General features: G+C 38.8%; 1 protein-coding gene across 16 annotated transcripts in view; it reads right to left on the bottom strand.

Annotated features, from left to right (window-relative positions):
• LOC118428320 (muscleblind-like protein 3) overlaps positions 1-13,993 on the bottom strand; it is a 201,224-nt gene that overhangs the window by 119,284 nt on the left and 67,947 nt on the right. For 12 of the 16 annotated variants that reach the window (XR_004832637.1, XR_004832638.1, XR_004832640.1 and 9 more), the window contains exon 1: positions 7,958-8,102. The exons of 1 other annotated variant lie outside the window; for it this stretch is intronic. The gene's annotated coding sequence lies outside the window, so the exon portion shown is untranslated. Of the gene's footprint in view, positions 1-7,957; positions 8,104-13,993 lie in introns of those variants that run through there. 3 more of the 16 variants (XM_035838359.1, XM_035838355.1, XM_035838357.1) reach the window with 1 other exon arrangement.

Here is a 13,993-nt window from a genome sequence, read left to right as displayed (position 1 = left end):
CATGCTGCTAGACATGGGGTGGGCGGGAAAGGCGCCTTTGTTGTGCTAGTATGGACCATTTGACAAGGTAAACAAAGGGGTCGCAAGGTAGCAAAAAAACAAGGTCACTAGCCAGACAGGCCAGGGTTCAAGGTACAGTTTTAGAATACACCTTTATTTTCAATATGACCAAGTTTTTTGGATCAGCAAAAAACTGCACACAGTTCAGATTGAGATTCTTTAAAATCTTCTTGCTCATGAAATGTAAATTCTTATTCTGCATGTTAAAAACATGTTTAACATTACAAGGAGGAACAAGGAAAAGAGTGACCTTCACATTTTAGGGGGAAACAATGAAACAAACTAAAAAATAAACTGCACTGTTCAGTGTAACATCTGACCTAACAGTGTTATTCTGAATAACTTTTCTCACAATTTCAATTAAGATAGATCATAATTACCAATAAAAATCATAGTTTTTGTCATATCTGCAGCATTTAATAAATGCCTGTTAGAAATTCACTCAGTTCTCAATCTATATCTAATGAAATATACATGGTTCCTAAAATCAAAAGTGCACATGATACTGTTTTTACAGTTACAAAATCTCTCTAATACAAGTCTCTAATACAATTCATCCTGAAATGCTGGTCTAGTCCATGAGACCCCCCTCCCCACTATTACACAACAGGAACACCAGTACTAATCAGTTTATCACCACTTGTCAACACTACTACAATCTTATCTAGTAGGTGTTAATTGGTTGTAACTACCCGTTAATTGATTACTCCCATTGAGCTGCTAATCTAGGTTAAACTACCCATGATGTTCCGCCCAGCATGGGGCCATTGTTTTCTGTTTATCTAAGTGATCAGGGTGCTTGTTTATCTTGTTGTCTCCTGGTGTCTGTGTGGGATTAGTGGGCTCAACAATGTAAACACTGCCACATCTGCTGTCCCACTGGGGAATAGGGATTCCCTCCAGAAAGTTAAATAGTCCTCCTTCACTGTGGCTTCAGTTGAGAAGTCTCATAGACATTGCAGAATATGTAAGATGCTACATTTTCTTTATCACTGTAATTGTATTGTCTACTTTATCACTATGTCTTGTGCTTAGCTTGTAAGAGCATAAATGTACAAAAAGGTCTTTAATTCATTCATTATTAACACCTTTTTCTTGCTGTCTAACCACACAACCAATACACATTTGGAGCCTATCTGCTGCCTTAGCAGGGAACAGGTTAACTATCTAAGATGCAATATGAATACTTGTGCCATAAGCTAGAAATCATGTTTTGTTGGAGGGAACCCCTTTTCTATAAATCTAGTATATAAAGTTCCTGTTTCATGCTTGAGCAAGAAGTTACAAATAAAGCGGGAAAATGAACAGATATTGATATCGATTTGAATAAAAGACTAGGATAGGAAAATACAAATAGCAAAGAGGAATCACTAGGAAAATAGCTTTGCTCCTAAAGTCAGTTTTGGAACTATGTGTTTTTTTTGCCAGCAAGGGACAACCTAACCAAAATATATGGTAACTTTCAAACTTCACAACTATTATCCAGCTAGTACAAGTCCGAGAAAAATGGGAGTCATTACAAAAAACTTTGCTATAGTGTTTAACTTCCTTCCCTTTCAGGAAATTAATATGTATCACTTGTAGAGTCACATCACCCTTCTAAAGGGACAAGATGTGGTTAATACATTCTCTTGCAAGCATAATGACTCCATCAGCAAATCTAATCAAAGAGTGATATACACTGATGCTGGAGGCTTGTTGCTCAATACCAACAGGTTATGGACATTCACTCTGTTTGGCCTTCCTCCAGTAAGTAACAACTCTGAAATTAGGAACTGGGCTCTTTCCAGGACCCGTCCCTCCATCCATCCCAGGGTGGAAATTTGTCATTTGAAAAAACTTCACACTTCACAAAAAATCTTTACTTCAGGACTAGCCAGCCTGAATTTTTTTCCGTCCCCTGGATTTTGAATTTGGAACAATCCTAGGGGGGTCTGGAAGCATGCTCCCCATGGAATATTTTGACATCTAGACCCTCTGAAATGCTATTTCCTGCATTTTGACTGGCAAATTCTGCTTGTAGACTCTGCTTGGTACAATGCCATCTGTTTTAATATCTTTATATTGCCAATTTTTGTTCCTCCCAGAAGCAAAATTCTGTCAAAGAACAAAAGGATGAATGCTGGCTAGAACCCTGCTTCAGGACACTGAATTGAGGAAAATGTTCATAATATTAAATGGATGGATCTTACAGCAAAAATGGGCTCTGGACCAAATAACAAGTGGGATGGAAAAGAAATCTAGAGTTGGAGATAGCCTTATTAGGGGCATGAGATGTGACATTTCTAAGCAAGAAAGGCTAAAATGTGTGGGTGTAGAATTCCACCTAGTTTCTAACTTTGTTATCTTCTTTACAAGTTCCTGAGAGAAGTCCACTTTCCGTCTATGTTCGTAGTGAAAACTGAGAGTTAGTTTTGAAATCATGACCATATGAGTAATATGACATTTCTAAGCAAGGAGGGATAAAATGTGTGGGTTTAGAATTACGCCCTGTTTTACTTATCTTCTTTACAAGTTCCCAAGAGAAGTCCACTTCCAACTTACTAGTATATGTTCCCAGAGAAACAGAGAATCACGAGTCACGAGCATATGAGTGACATGACATTTCTAAACAAGAAGGGCTAAAATGTGTGGGCTTAGAATTCCGCTTCGTTTTTCACTATCATCTCTACACGTTCTTGAGAGAAGTCCACTTCCTCTCTATGTTCCCAGTGAAATAGAGAATTTGTTCTGGAATCACGAGCATGTCGAGTAATATGACATTTCTAAGTAAGTTGGGTATAAAATGTGTGGGTTTAGAATTCCGCCTAGTTTCTAACACTCCGTGGGAAAGTTGTCGGAGTAATCGCATGTTTTGAGAATGATGTCATTCAAACATCTGAATTGTTTTGCTTTTAGAGGGCATAAGGTACAAAAGCATTCTGTCCACCTTGAAATGGAGTGCATGCCCTCAATTATCATTTGGAACTAGGACCCCAGACAAATGTTGATGATGTTATGACCAAGTTGAAAGTACAAAGCACTTCATCACTTGCAACCTTCCACACAAAGCCTTTCTCATACTGTGTGACAAAAAATGGTTATCGTAGTCTTTATATACCTTTCTCACGTGGCGGCCATGATAGATCTAAAACGAGTTCAATGAGGCAAACAAAGGACTGTCCATCATAATTAGCAGTTCAACCAATGATAACATGGGAATTACAAAATCGACCAATAAGAAAATGTCTGCATGTCCGTCAAATATTTGCATCATTATGTTTTTATTTTGCATCTCTTAAGGGACTATGGGATCAGTCTATGCTACTCTAAATTGCTATACCTGTCGGTGCATAACACTAGTTATGATATTTATTATTTGATCTTGTATTGTGAAAATATGTGTGGTTTGGGGGAAAACTAAATGGGAGCTGATTTTAGAAATACGTTTTGTCTGTTTGCCTCATTGACCTCGTCTTCGATCTATCATGGCCGCCGCATGAGAAAGGTGTATAGGAACAGAGCACTGCAAATTTCACTGGAAGCTACAAATTTCATTGTCAGCTGTCAAAATACAAACCTTCATTAATTATAAAAAATTTGAAGATTGAGGATAAAATATGAACAAAATTGTAGCCTTACAAGCTAAGAGAATGCAGGCTACATATAGTGAATTATCCAATATTGAAGACAACCAAAGAACTATTTTGAGCTACAAGTTGCTAAGGATATATTATGGTAAAGGCACAGAGTTTCTAAATTATTCATTTTCTTCCTTTTCGTACCTTATAATTACACCATTGAGATTGCCAAGTCCATCCAAGGAATAGTAAGCTCAGCCTTTTTGCTAAGTCCATGGGACAAAAAACACCCAATTAGCCTACAGTACAAATACTGTGGGTGGGAGTAGGTGAGTCATTGCCTATTAACACTCCCTGTACAAATACAGACAGACGGTCAACAGTATACACAATGGCCACCCGACCACAACAGTCAGCGTCAGGTCAAAAAATCTGCACGATCAGAAATGGAACGCTCTGAACTTGGGACAATGTACGTTTAGTTTCTAGCTCTTTAAGCTGGTGTGCACCTAGTGAATCACGCACATATGTATAGAATACGCGGTAGAAAATATTGATCTCTTTTTATTGTATGGCAGTATTCAGCACATACTCTGGTGGTTAATAGTATAATAGAATAGTATATTTACCAACCTACACTATGGCTGACGGTAACATGTGAAACCTTATGCAAACACAGCTAGAACAGGATTTTGTGGTAGCAGTAAGGAACAAGTCACTTCTCTGTCTCAAATCTCACAGAAGCAAGAATGATGCAATAGATGTTTGTACTAAATGATTATAGACCTTTACTGTGATGCGGGCAGGGTAGTCCTTTGCATAACATCATTAAGGTACATGTACAGATGATTTGCTTATTGCCAAATGATGATGATGAACTAGAATGTTTCTATTTGTTGCACATTATATCACAGTGTATGTGTACTTCATAAGTCCATATACATTTGCAGGTGTTTCCCAACATTGATATGTATGCTGTACACTGTGCATCAAGTATGCTGTGCCCATAGAACATTTGTGTTTCATTCCATTTGAGTATATGTTGAATACTCGAAAAGCTTCTATAGACTATAACACCAAAATATTTCCTGCCTCATAAAGTGACTATTTACAACAATACGACAACACGATCAGTACCTACAAAACCTGACAGGCTGCCACAAAATCTAATCATTTCTTTGATAAGACAAGAATAAGACCGAATCATAAACTAAATTTGATGGCTACAGCTTTGTGAGCTGTTCAATCACATACACGTACAAACACAGTCACTATAATCACAACCAAAACATAACCCAATTGACAAAGTTAAAAAGCTCTTGTACTTGGCCTAGGCTCTAGTTGGCTCACTTTAACATGTTACTTCTTTTACTACTACAACTACAGGAATACTTAATACGTTACTTCTTTTACTAGATCAACAGTCTACAGAAACAAAAGCTTAGCAAAATCAATTTAGCCGTGCTATCATTTTCCACCCACAGCTAAAAATGATTCATACGCTATGCATGCATCCGGTCATCGCTACTTGCAACATGTAGAAGAGGACAAGAACTTGGAACCCTCCCCAACTGACAACTGATAAGAAGTGGTGGCAACTTACAGAATACCAACTAGCCTTTCTGCACTGTACCTGCACTTTCTTTCTGATTCATTGCACATATCTGCAGCATTGCTATGCAGAAACGCAGGCCAGTGGCATATAGGGCTTTGATATGGATCAGCAAGGCTGTCTGGCCTGACTGAAACAGTTGAAACTGGATAAATGAAAAGAGACATCCAGACTGATTATGGACATATACATGCTGCGCTATGCTAAATTTGGTTCCAGTTTATGACGATCATGCCCATAGCCAGGATTTTGTTTTGGGGTTTCTTTTGTAGATTTTTTTTACTAACAAGCGCTGAAGTCGGGAGACAAGCACTAGGGGGTCAATAAAAGTTTGAAACTTTAACCATTAGAATGATAGCATTTCTTGTGTTTTCAGACAATTTTGAATAAAAAAAAGAGCCTGTCAAGGTCTATAGAGGATTCATTGACCATTCTTTTTGCATACCTCTGAGTTTGGATGGGCTCAATGCATCTACACCTTCCCGTTTTTCATTTTTCTGTTTTGGTTCATTACAATTACATAGAATGCTGTCCACCTACATGTACAGTATCCTATCCATCCACTGGACTCACCCATGATCAATCTCAGTTAGAAACCTTTTACTTTGATACCCCTGGGTAAAAGCCAGGCTTCCACTTCAAATCCATTCTTCATGTCCTGCACTCAGAATTATATAAAAATACAAGTGTGGTCATAATGAGTGATGTCAGTGGGTAGTATTGAGGTATAGTCAATGCAACAAACACTGCTTGAAAGAGTGGACAACACTGTATTGGCATTATTCAAGTTCAACATTTTTTTTGGTAGCGTTTATTTTATTTTACAATGCAAGAATCCTGAGGGTTTCTAGAAGACTGGGTGAAAGTATCTGAAAGAAAGTTTTCCACATAGTCTTGTTCAATATTTTGGTGATAGCTACTAACACTTTACCTATATCAAGAGATCTGATTGGTCCTGATCATGAAAAGAAAGCAATGACAAAACTGTCTGTATCACACAAATAAAATGAAATAGTCTTTGAAACAGTCTTTTCTTTGAGACAATTTCTGCAAGCTTTATAGGCAGTTTTCTAACCCTCTATACTACTCCCTGTACAACAGTTCTATAATGAAAGTTCCAAATATAAAAAGCGATCTCCATTCAGACTGCAGAGGTACCGTGACCCTTTATCTGAAACCCCCACATGTACGCATCTACCCCGTGGCAAGTACTTTCTCCAAGATTGAGGAACTTTCTGAACGTAAGTTGAATTCGTAAGTCAAAGCTGATTGCTTTTCAAGTGCCTCTATCAGGTACAGTTGTCCAAATTCCTAAGTGGTTTTAGCAAGCCTCTTCATCATGAAGAGGGGCAGCTCCATGTTCTAGGACTGCTCCTTTCCATAGATTATGCAAATTTATGCAAATTGACTTGTACTTAGCCTCTTCATCATGAAGAGGGGCAGCTCCATGTTCTAGGACTGCTCCTTTCTATAGATTATGCAAATTTATGCAAATTGACTTGAACCTAGTCTCTTCATCATGGAGAGGGACAGCTCCATGCTCTAGGACTTTTCCTTTTTACATATCATGCAAATTGACCTGTATTTCTCATAAATTATGCAAATTACGCAAGATTTGCAGATCCCTTCTTTACCTATAATATCACATGTTTAATGTGAATACTGAATTAATGCTTATATAATATGGTAGATGATTGCAATTTTGAAAGATGAAAAAGTTGCATAGCATATCATATCTACAAATCTATTGGGTACCAAAAAATCTGATTGCATCATATCAATATCTACAGGTCTAGTAGAAGATGCTGATCACATAATATACATTTTGTAGGGGTATTCATATAGTGATAGAACAATATCTCTTAATAAGTACACTGAAACACTGACCAAACATTTGACCCACTATATCATTCTTTTGAAATGATAATTGTTTTTTTTTAAAGAATAGTATTAACTGAACACTGTGTATCCAGCCACACATAACAGACACATATGGAACCACCATACAAAAATTGTATCATGTATTTACAGTACTAGTTATAATACTCAATAGAAAAGAAGTGCTATTGAAGAAGTGTTTCTAAGTGTCTCCCTTACATCAACAATTCAATCCACATCCCTATACAATTGGCATGCCACATAGCCAAGTACCACTTGATTATATCCTTGATTTGCAAGCAGACAACCATGCTTCCCTCCCGCGGGCATCTAGAAGGCTTCACTGCCCCAAAAATACCAAGTGATTTATTATCAGTGCTTCCCCAAACTCCTATCACGGCCTCCAGGAAGTAATCCCAGTTGTTATTCCTTTAATTGAAATTATTATATTACTAAAATGATTTCCTTGTGGGAACAATATCTTCCAATGTTTGTTGACAACTATAACATTACTCCGTATCACTGAAAATTAAAGTGTATGTCGTAGTCCTGATATTCTATAGTGCAATGTATACAGATAATTAAGATTCTAGACTGACTACATAGATGCAAAACAGCAGATCAGTTACACCGACTGGGTGCAACAGAAATAACCGAAAATCCAAAACGTCCAATGAACCCATGCCTTTTTCCTCTATTACCTCTAAACGATCGCTGTTTTCGCTGTTTGCTACAGTTACTAACCCGGTTAAACAAGTGGCAAACACGATCGCACCCTGATGGGAAAGGAAAGCTAAGAAGATTGCCGCTAAAACCCAGGATTTGAAGGGAAGCGTGGGGTACTTACTTCCTCCAGCACACAGCAGTTAGAAAATGAGCGGCATGTGACGTTATCACAGTCAGGCCAAGGCCAATGATCAAGTGCCCAGCGTTTTGACACGTCTATTTATACACGGGGAAGGCTGCAGAGCAGGAAATTGATCCTTTTGTTTGCACATCTACCACAGCTTCGCCCAATCACAGCACAGAATGTTCCTTGTCCTTGCCACTCCCCATTTTTTCAAGTTCAAAATGAGACGTGTAATGTTGTCTCCGGCATGGCCTGTGCTGTGCCATTGCGGTGGTGTCTACATTAGCCTGCTGAGGTTCTATTAGGGGATGTCTCCTTACACTCCTTCAGAATTAAAAGCCATTTCCTCTTCACTAGGTTCAATACACTAGATACCATGCACAGTTGAATTTGTTTCTCTTACCTTGGTTGTCTGAATGACAACATATTATATTCATGGTACTGTGAGAATATTGTTATGATGTTTGCTAATTTCTTCCAGGCAACATTTCAACTTTGATCCTCATATTTGGCATTTCTTTCACCTCTGTTGCATTTTTGATGCAATATAAAGCTTTGCTAAAAAAAGTAATGTTAGTAATTAAGTTCAATATATGACATCAATATGAAACAAGACACTTGCATACATGTTAAACATCTAATACCAAATTTGATGCAAAACACAAGAAAATACGATTTAAGTCGCCATGACATTGACCAAGTTAAACATTACAAAAATCAGCAGATACTATCAGACAAGAATATCCAACTTCCTTTCTCAAAATATCAAAACAATGTAAACATAAAATCATATCTTCTAGATGTCTTGTTTTTGTTTGTGAACAACAGACAAATCCATTATGACCTTTATTATTTGTTTTGATATTTATCTTTAATATCACAAGATTACTGTATAAAATCACTTATGCCAACAATAAGAACAGCTGTGAGGCAAGCTATTAGACCTTATACTGGTGTTTTTCAAGAAAAAAAAAAACACTACCCAGCTTTTGGGGTTTTCGCCCCAAACAGAAGACTGGAAGCCATCACATTCTTTGACTCAGAATTAATATTCTACAACGTCACCTTTCAATAAACATGTTTTGACCTTAGGCCACACCAATCTAATTTCTTGGTTCACGGATTCGCTCGCTCCTATTTTTGGGGAAAAAAAATAAAAATAAAAATTACCACTCAGCAAATTTTCTCCATTAATGAAGCCATTCACCAACTTTCTGGTGTAGCAAACATAAAAACTGATACTACTTTTGTAATTTTCAATGAACAGGTGCTGTTACTGTACAGTAATAGTGTTTTTGTACTTTTTTCAAGCTGAAAACTTTTTATTCTTTATGTTTTGGATTAGCCCTTACCTTTACCCCAACTATTTTACAAGTTTTATTTTTATTTTTATTTCGCCCTCTCGCTCCATATTTTTTATGAAAAAATCCGTGAACCAAGAAATTAAATTGGTGTGGCCTTATAATGACTACAATTATAAATATACAAATTAGTGGTCTGCTAAATGCATACTGATAAGTCTTCTTGGCATTACTGCTTCCTCATTCCCTCATGTGTAGGGATGCCTCTAGGACCTGTCCCTCTATCCTGGGATGGAAATTTGCTTGTTGGGACATAGGGAAAAAATCACCCCATCTGTCCCAAAAATATTACCTTCAGTACATGAAATTGATAAAAATGTGTTTTCACAAGCTTAAACTGACAGAATTTACAACCAAAATCGACAACGTTGGCTACAAAACATTGAGAGGGATGGAAACAATTTCAAGCATGAGACAGCCCTGATGCGCCAGTGGTGATGTGAAGGGTGCGAGTGATTTCACAGTGCCCGATGTTGGCACAGTTCTGGGCTCACCACTCATGCTGGGCACGTTCTCCGCAGACAGCCCAGTCAGACGGTAATAACAACCAGCCTACCGTCTGAGGCCGCTCCATATTTCATCCCGTCCCATCCCAAAATGGCACGCCCGCACCTGTCCATAACGGGCGCGGCGACGACCATACGGCACAACCAGACATTTAAGAACCTATTTAACGGTCTGGAGGGAAATAAAAATTTTACTTCCCTTATATTTCATGGCGGCCATATATTGATTCCTTACGTCTGTTTTGTAGACTGTTTCAGTCCCTTTGTTGATATGATTAGCATCATAAGCCATATAATTAACAGATGAATATGGGATACGTAGCACTAAATGCAGCTGCTATTCTGAGCAGCACATAATGAACAATGATGATGATGATGATGATGATGTCTGGGATTGGCTGATGAGTCCGCTCCACTTTGTGATGATTATTTTGTGAACAGCCGACTGAAAAGGGACCACCCTCCCCTAAACAATTACTCCTCCTTCACCCTTTGTCCTCATGCAAAGGTCAAAGTACAACCAAGTCAATTGCTCAAGACCCTCATTTCTGGAGGAGCCATTCAGGACAAGAGAAAATACAGCCCTGTGAGAGTAAGATTAACATAGATGGTACTGCTTACAAATTACTGTAAAATAAAGACCATTCATTCAATCAAAACTTCTTTTTTGAGTAAGGTAGTATGCACAAATTAAGGTGCAAAAAAACATAATTCACTACAGAATTTTTCTGTTTTTCAGCAAGGGGATAAAATGTATAAAATGTTTATCAGAGAAAGCTTTGAATATGGTGAAAACAACAGACGTTAATGACAAAAGAATATGCTTACATCCTATTTATAAGTCTACCTGTTGAGGCTGTGTTTCATAACCTACGTGAGGTCTATCCTTTTACCTCAGGCAACAGAAAAACAAGTAATTTGTGATAAGCTATACTTTAAGAGTCAGAAAGGCACTGCTAGTACTGACAGTAGGGAGGTTTGATAAGTAATGACCTTTAGCGGATTGAACTGAACGCCCACACACACCCTGACTCACACCAGTGTCTTTCAGAACACAATCCCTGCCCTGTCTTCAGGAGCTGTACCTACCCACTGTGAGTCACTTGTACTGTGCCAAGACTACAAGTAAAGGTTACATTCCTCTGCAAACAGGACCAATGGGGTGCCGTAAGATAACCACTTTCATCCCGACAAAACTATCGGTTGAAAACTACAAACAACATGAAATCAGAATCTTGGTTTTGAACTTGTCTCTGGATGCTTGGCTTATTTCCTCTTCATTTCCAGTTTTAACTTCCTTTGAATCAGGACTTCTTTTATTCCATAGTGCAGTGAATTCGCCAGCTTTGAAAACTATCATAATAATTTTAAATTTTTGAAAAGAAATACATCATAGTTCAAATTCAAACACCTTGAACAGAAAGCCACACCAGTCTACAATGTCTGGTATGCACTTAGAGTATCGTGACAGAAATAAATTGAATCATGAAAACATATCTGTGGCAAAGGTCCTCTAGCAGGTTGACTTTGGATCTAGACTTTCATAGCAAACCCATGAACTGAATACTAAGTGTATTCAAAAAATATATATATGGCTGTTCAATGTTCAGTAAACTAAAGCTAGGACTAAAAGTTTTATCCAATACACAGCCCCTCTGAAACTACACAACTCAGTCCCAGAATCCCAGACTCTCAGACATGTACTTGAATCCTTGGCTACAAATCAAAGGTTTTATCCAAGATTAGTGAATAATTAAGTAGCTCCAGATTCTAAACTGACTATAGATCATGCTGCTACACTCAATTTCACATGTCACTGGCCCAAAGGCTTTCAGAAACTAAATCTAATTGGCCAGAGACAACAGGATGATGAATTGTTCCAAATGTTCTGATTGGCAAAACTTTTCTCTCTCTACCAATGAGATTTCATGTGGCAAACTGCTACAATCAATGTTGAATTATACTGACTTTAATAATTCTCTGTCATAAACGTGCTTTAGAAATTGAGAGATTTAACTTTATAGATTTTAATCAGCGCAGATGTAACTACTTATTGATTAATATTATTTTTCTTCTGCAGATTTATCAAATACATTGTAAGGATCATAGAGAGATGTAGAGATGGTATGAAAACAGTTTCTGACTCCATTTGCAACACACGCGCACACACACTTTTGGCTACGAATAGATGTCCTTGATTGAAAGCACGATTTTGGCACAACAATAAAGAATCTGCGAATGCCACACCATGTGGAGTCTGGGCTTAGATCAGGTTTAGGACAGACAGGAAGAGAGGACTGTGACGGGTTGAAGGATGGAGGGATTTGGAAGGAGTTTGCAATGCAGGACAGGGAACGTGGTGGGCCATTAGAAGTTAGTAACGTGTGTGGTGGAAGTAGCCTTCTGAGACCCAACTTTTGTCAGTTGTAGGATAAGGAAGCATAAAAACGGAAGCACTAGATACTATCTGCTACAATATGGGGGAGTCGCCCCCCTCCCCCAGAAATATGGGGGGGGGGGGGTGCATCACCCCAAAAAACATCAAGCTGAAACCCTTGTGTATTTTTGCAAGAGTACAAATTTCATTAGACATACATGTAGCTAATCTACCAGCAAAATTTACCCCTGAAAATTCAGAAGATTCAGATTTTAAAATTTTGCCAGACCTCCCTTACAATGGCTCACGCCTTCGGCACTGGACATTTTTTTTGCCAAAGTTCCTATGTGAGATTCCCCACAAATAGATCAAGTAGAAATCAAATAGCAATCTGTAATGTTAAGACTGCATCCAATGTGTCTAGATTTGAAACAACAGCACCTGAACTGCATTTGGTAAGCCTAGCTGCAGACCTGAAGTACGGTAAATACAGTTTTATGCCTATTGGACTCCTCTTGGCACTGCAGGATAGTAATCCCAAGCTGGCATTGCACCAGGGAGAGGAGATGTTTTGATCAGATCCTGTGAGGTAAATGGGTTGTGATGGACACACCTGCAGACAGTCAATCCACACTGACCCCTGGACATGGTACAACAACTCTCTGGTCATGACACAGGATCGACCATTGTCATTGTCATTGACCGATGGCATCGGGTGGCACAATCGCTAAGGTAAGGTGTTTGACCCAGACCACAGAGGTAACGGTTCAAAACTGCTGATTTCTCCCAATGTTGTGCCCTTGGGAAAGGCACTTAGCACTTCATTCAGGTGAAATTAAAATGAGCACCTAACTTTGGTTAGGGCCGTTCCTTTGGTAAGGACGTTAAATGGAGGTCCTGTGTTTGAGGAGAGTCACACCTCGAGCATGTTAAAGTACCCGCCACACTAATCGAAAAGAGTAGGGGCCTTCCTGGTGTGAGTGATGCAAAACCTAGTCCCATGGTCTCTTGGATAGGATGTTCAATGGAAGTCCCATATTTTAAGAAAAGTCACATCGTGAGCAAATAAAGAACCCACCACACATATCAAAAAGAGGAGTGGTTCTTCTGTGTGTGTGTGTGTGTGTGTGTGGATGAAATAACTCTGTTCGTATATACAGCTTGTACTCTTCATCAGTAGAAACCTGATGTGTTATGCCATGAGGCGGTTTATTGGGTGTGCAATAAAAACCAAACCATACAAAACAAAACAAACCAGACCCAAAACTATGTGATCTTTCCTATGTTGCAGGGCAGACCTTTTGCCTCCTTCAAGAAACAGAACTCACATCTTGAGTGACTTAACACTCCCAGTGTCATAGGCCAACTAGAGGACTGAGTTCTAGTCCCACAGAGGGTTAGGGAACTGAGCACGCACCTCTTAGGAACAATTATTCTGTATCAGTGGATAAAACCTTCAACCCACTGGCTGCACCTTGGCAATTATATCCTACTGATATCTTCTTATGGGACACAGAGTGTCATGTGATAACTATGCACTCTTGAAGGTTAGCACCAGATGGTCACCAAACCTTGAACATTGACCAGAGGATGCGAAGTGACTGATTCTGAAGAGCCGACGCAACTTGATTGGAAGAGGCGTTTATTCTGTGTGGAAGAGGCGTTTATTCTGTGATGCTCACTCGACTACAGCCATGGTGTGAGAGAGCGGGAGAGACCAAAGAGGATCATGGGATCCCTACCACAGAGTCATAGCAGTGACGTCACTAACTCATTAACTCAACCCAGC

Source organism: Branchiostoma floridae, chromosome 12, assembly GCF_000003815.2.
Source record: "Branchiostoma floridae strain S238N-H82 chromosome 12, Bfl_VNyyK, whole genome shotgun sequence".
NCBI lineage: Eukaryota > Metazoa > Chordata > Leptocardii > Amphioxiformes > Branchiostomatidae > Branchiostoma > Branchiostoma floridae.
This window is presented reverse-complemented; position numbering and strand designations above follow the sequence as displayed.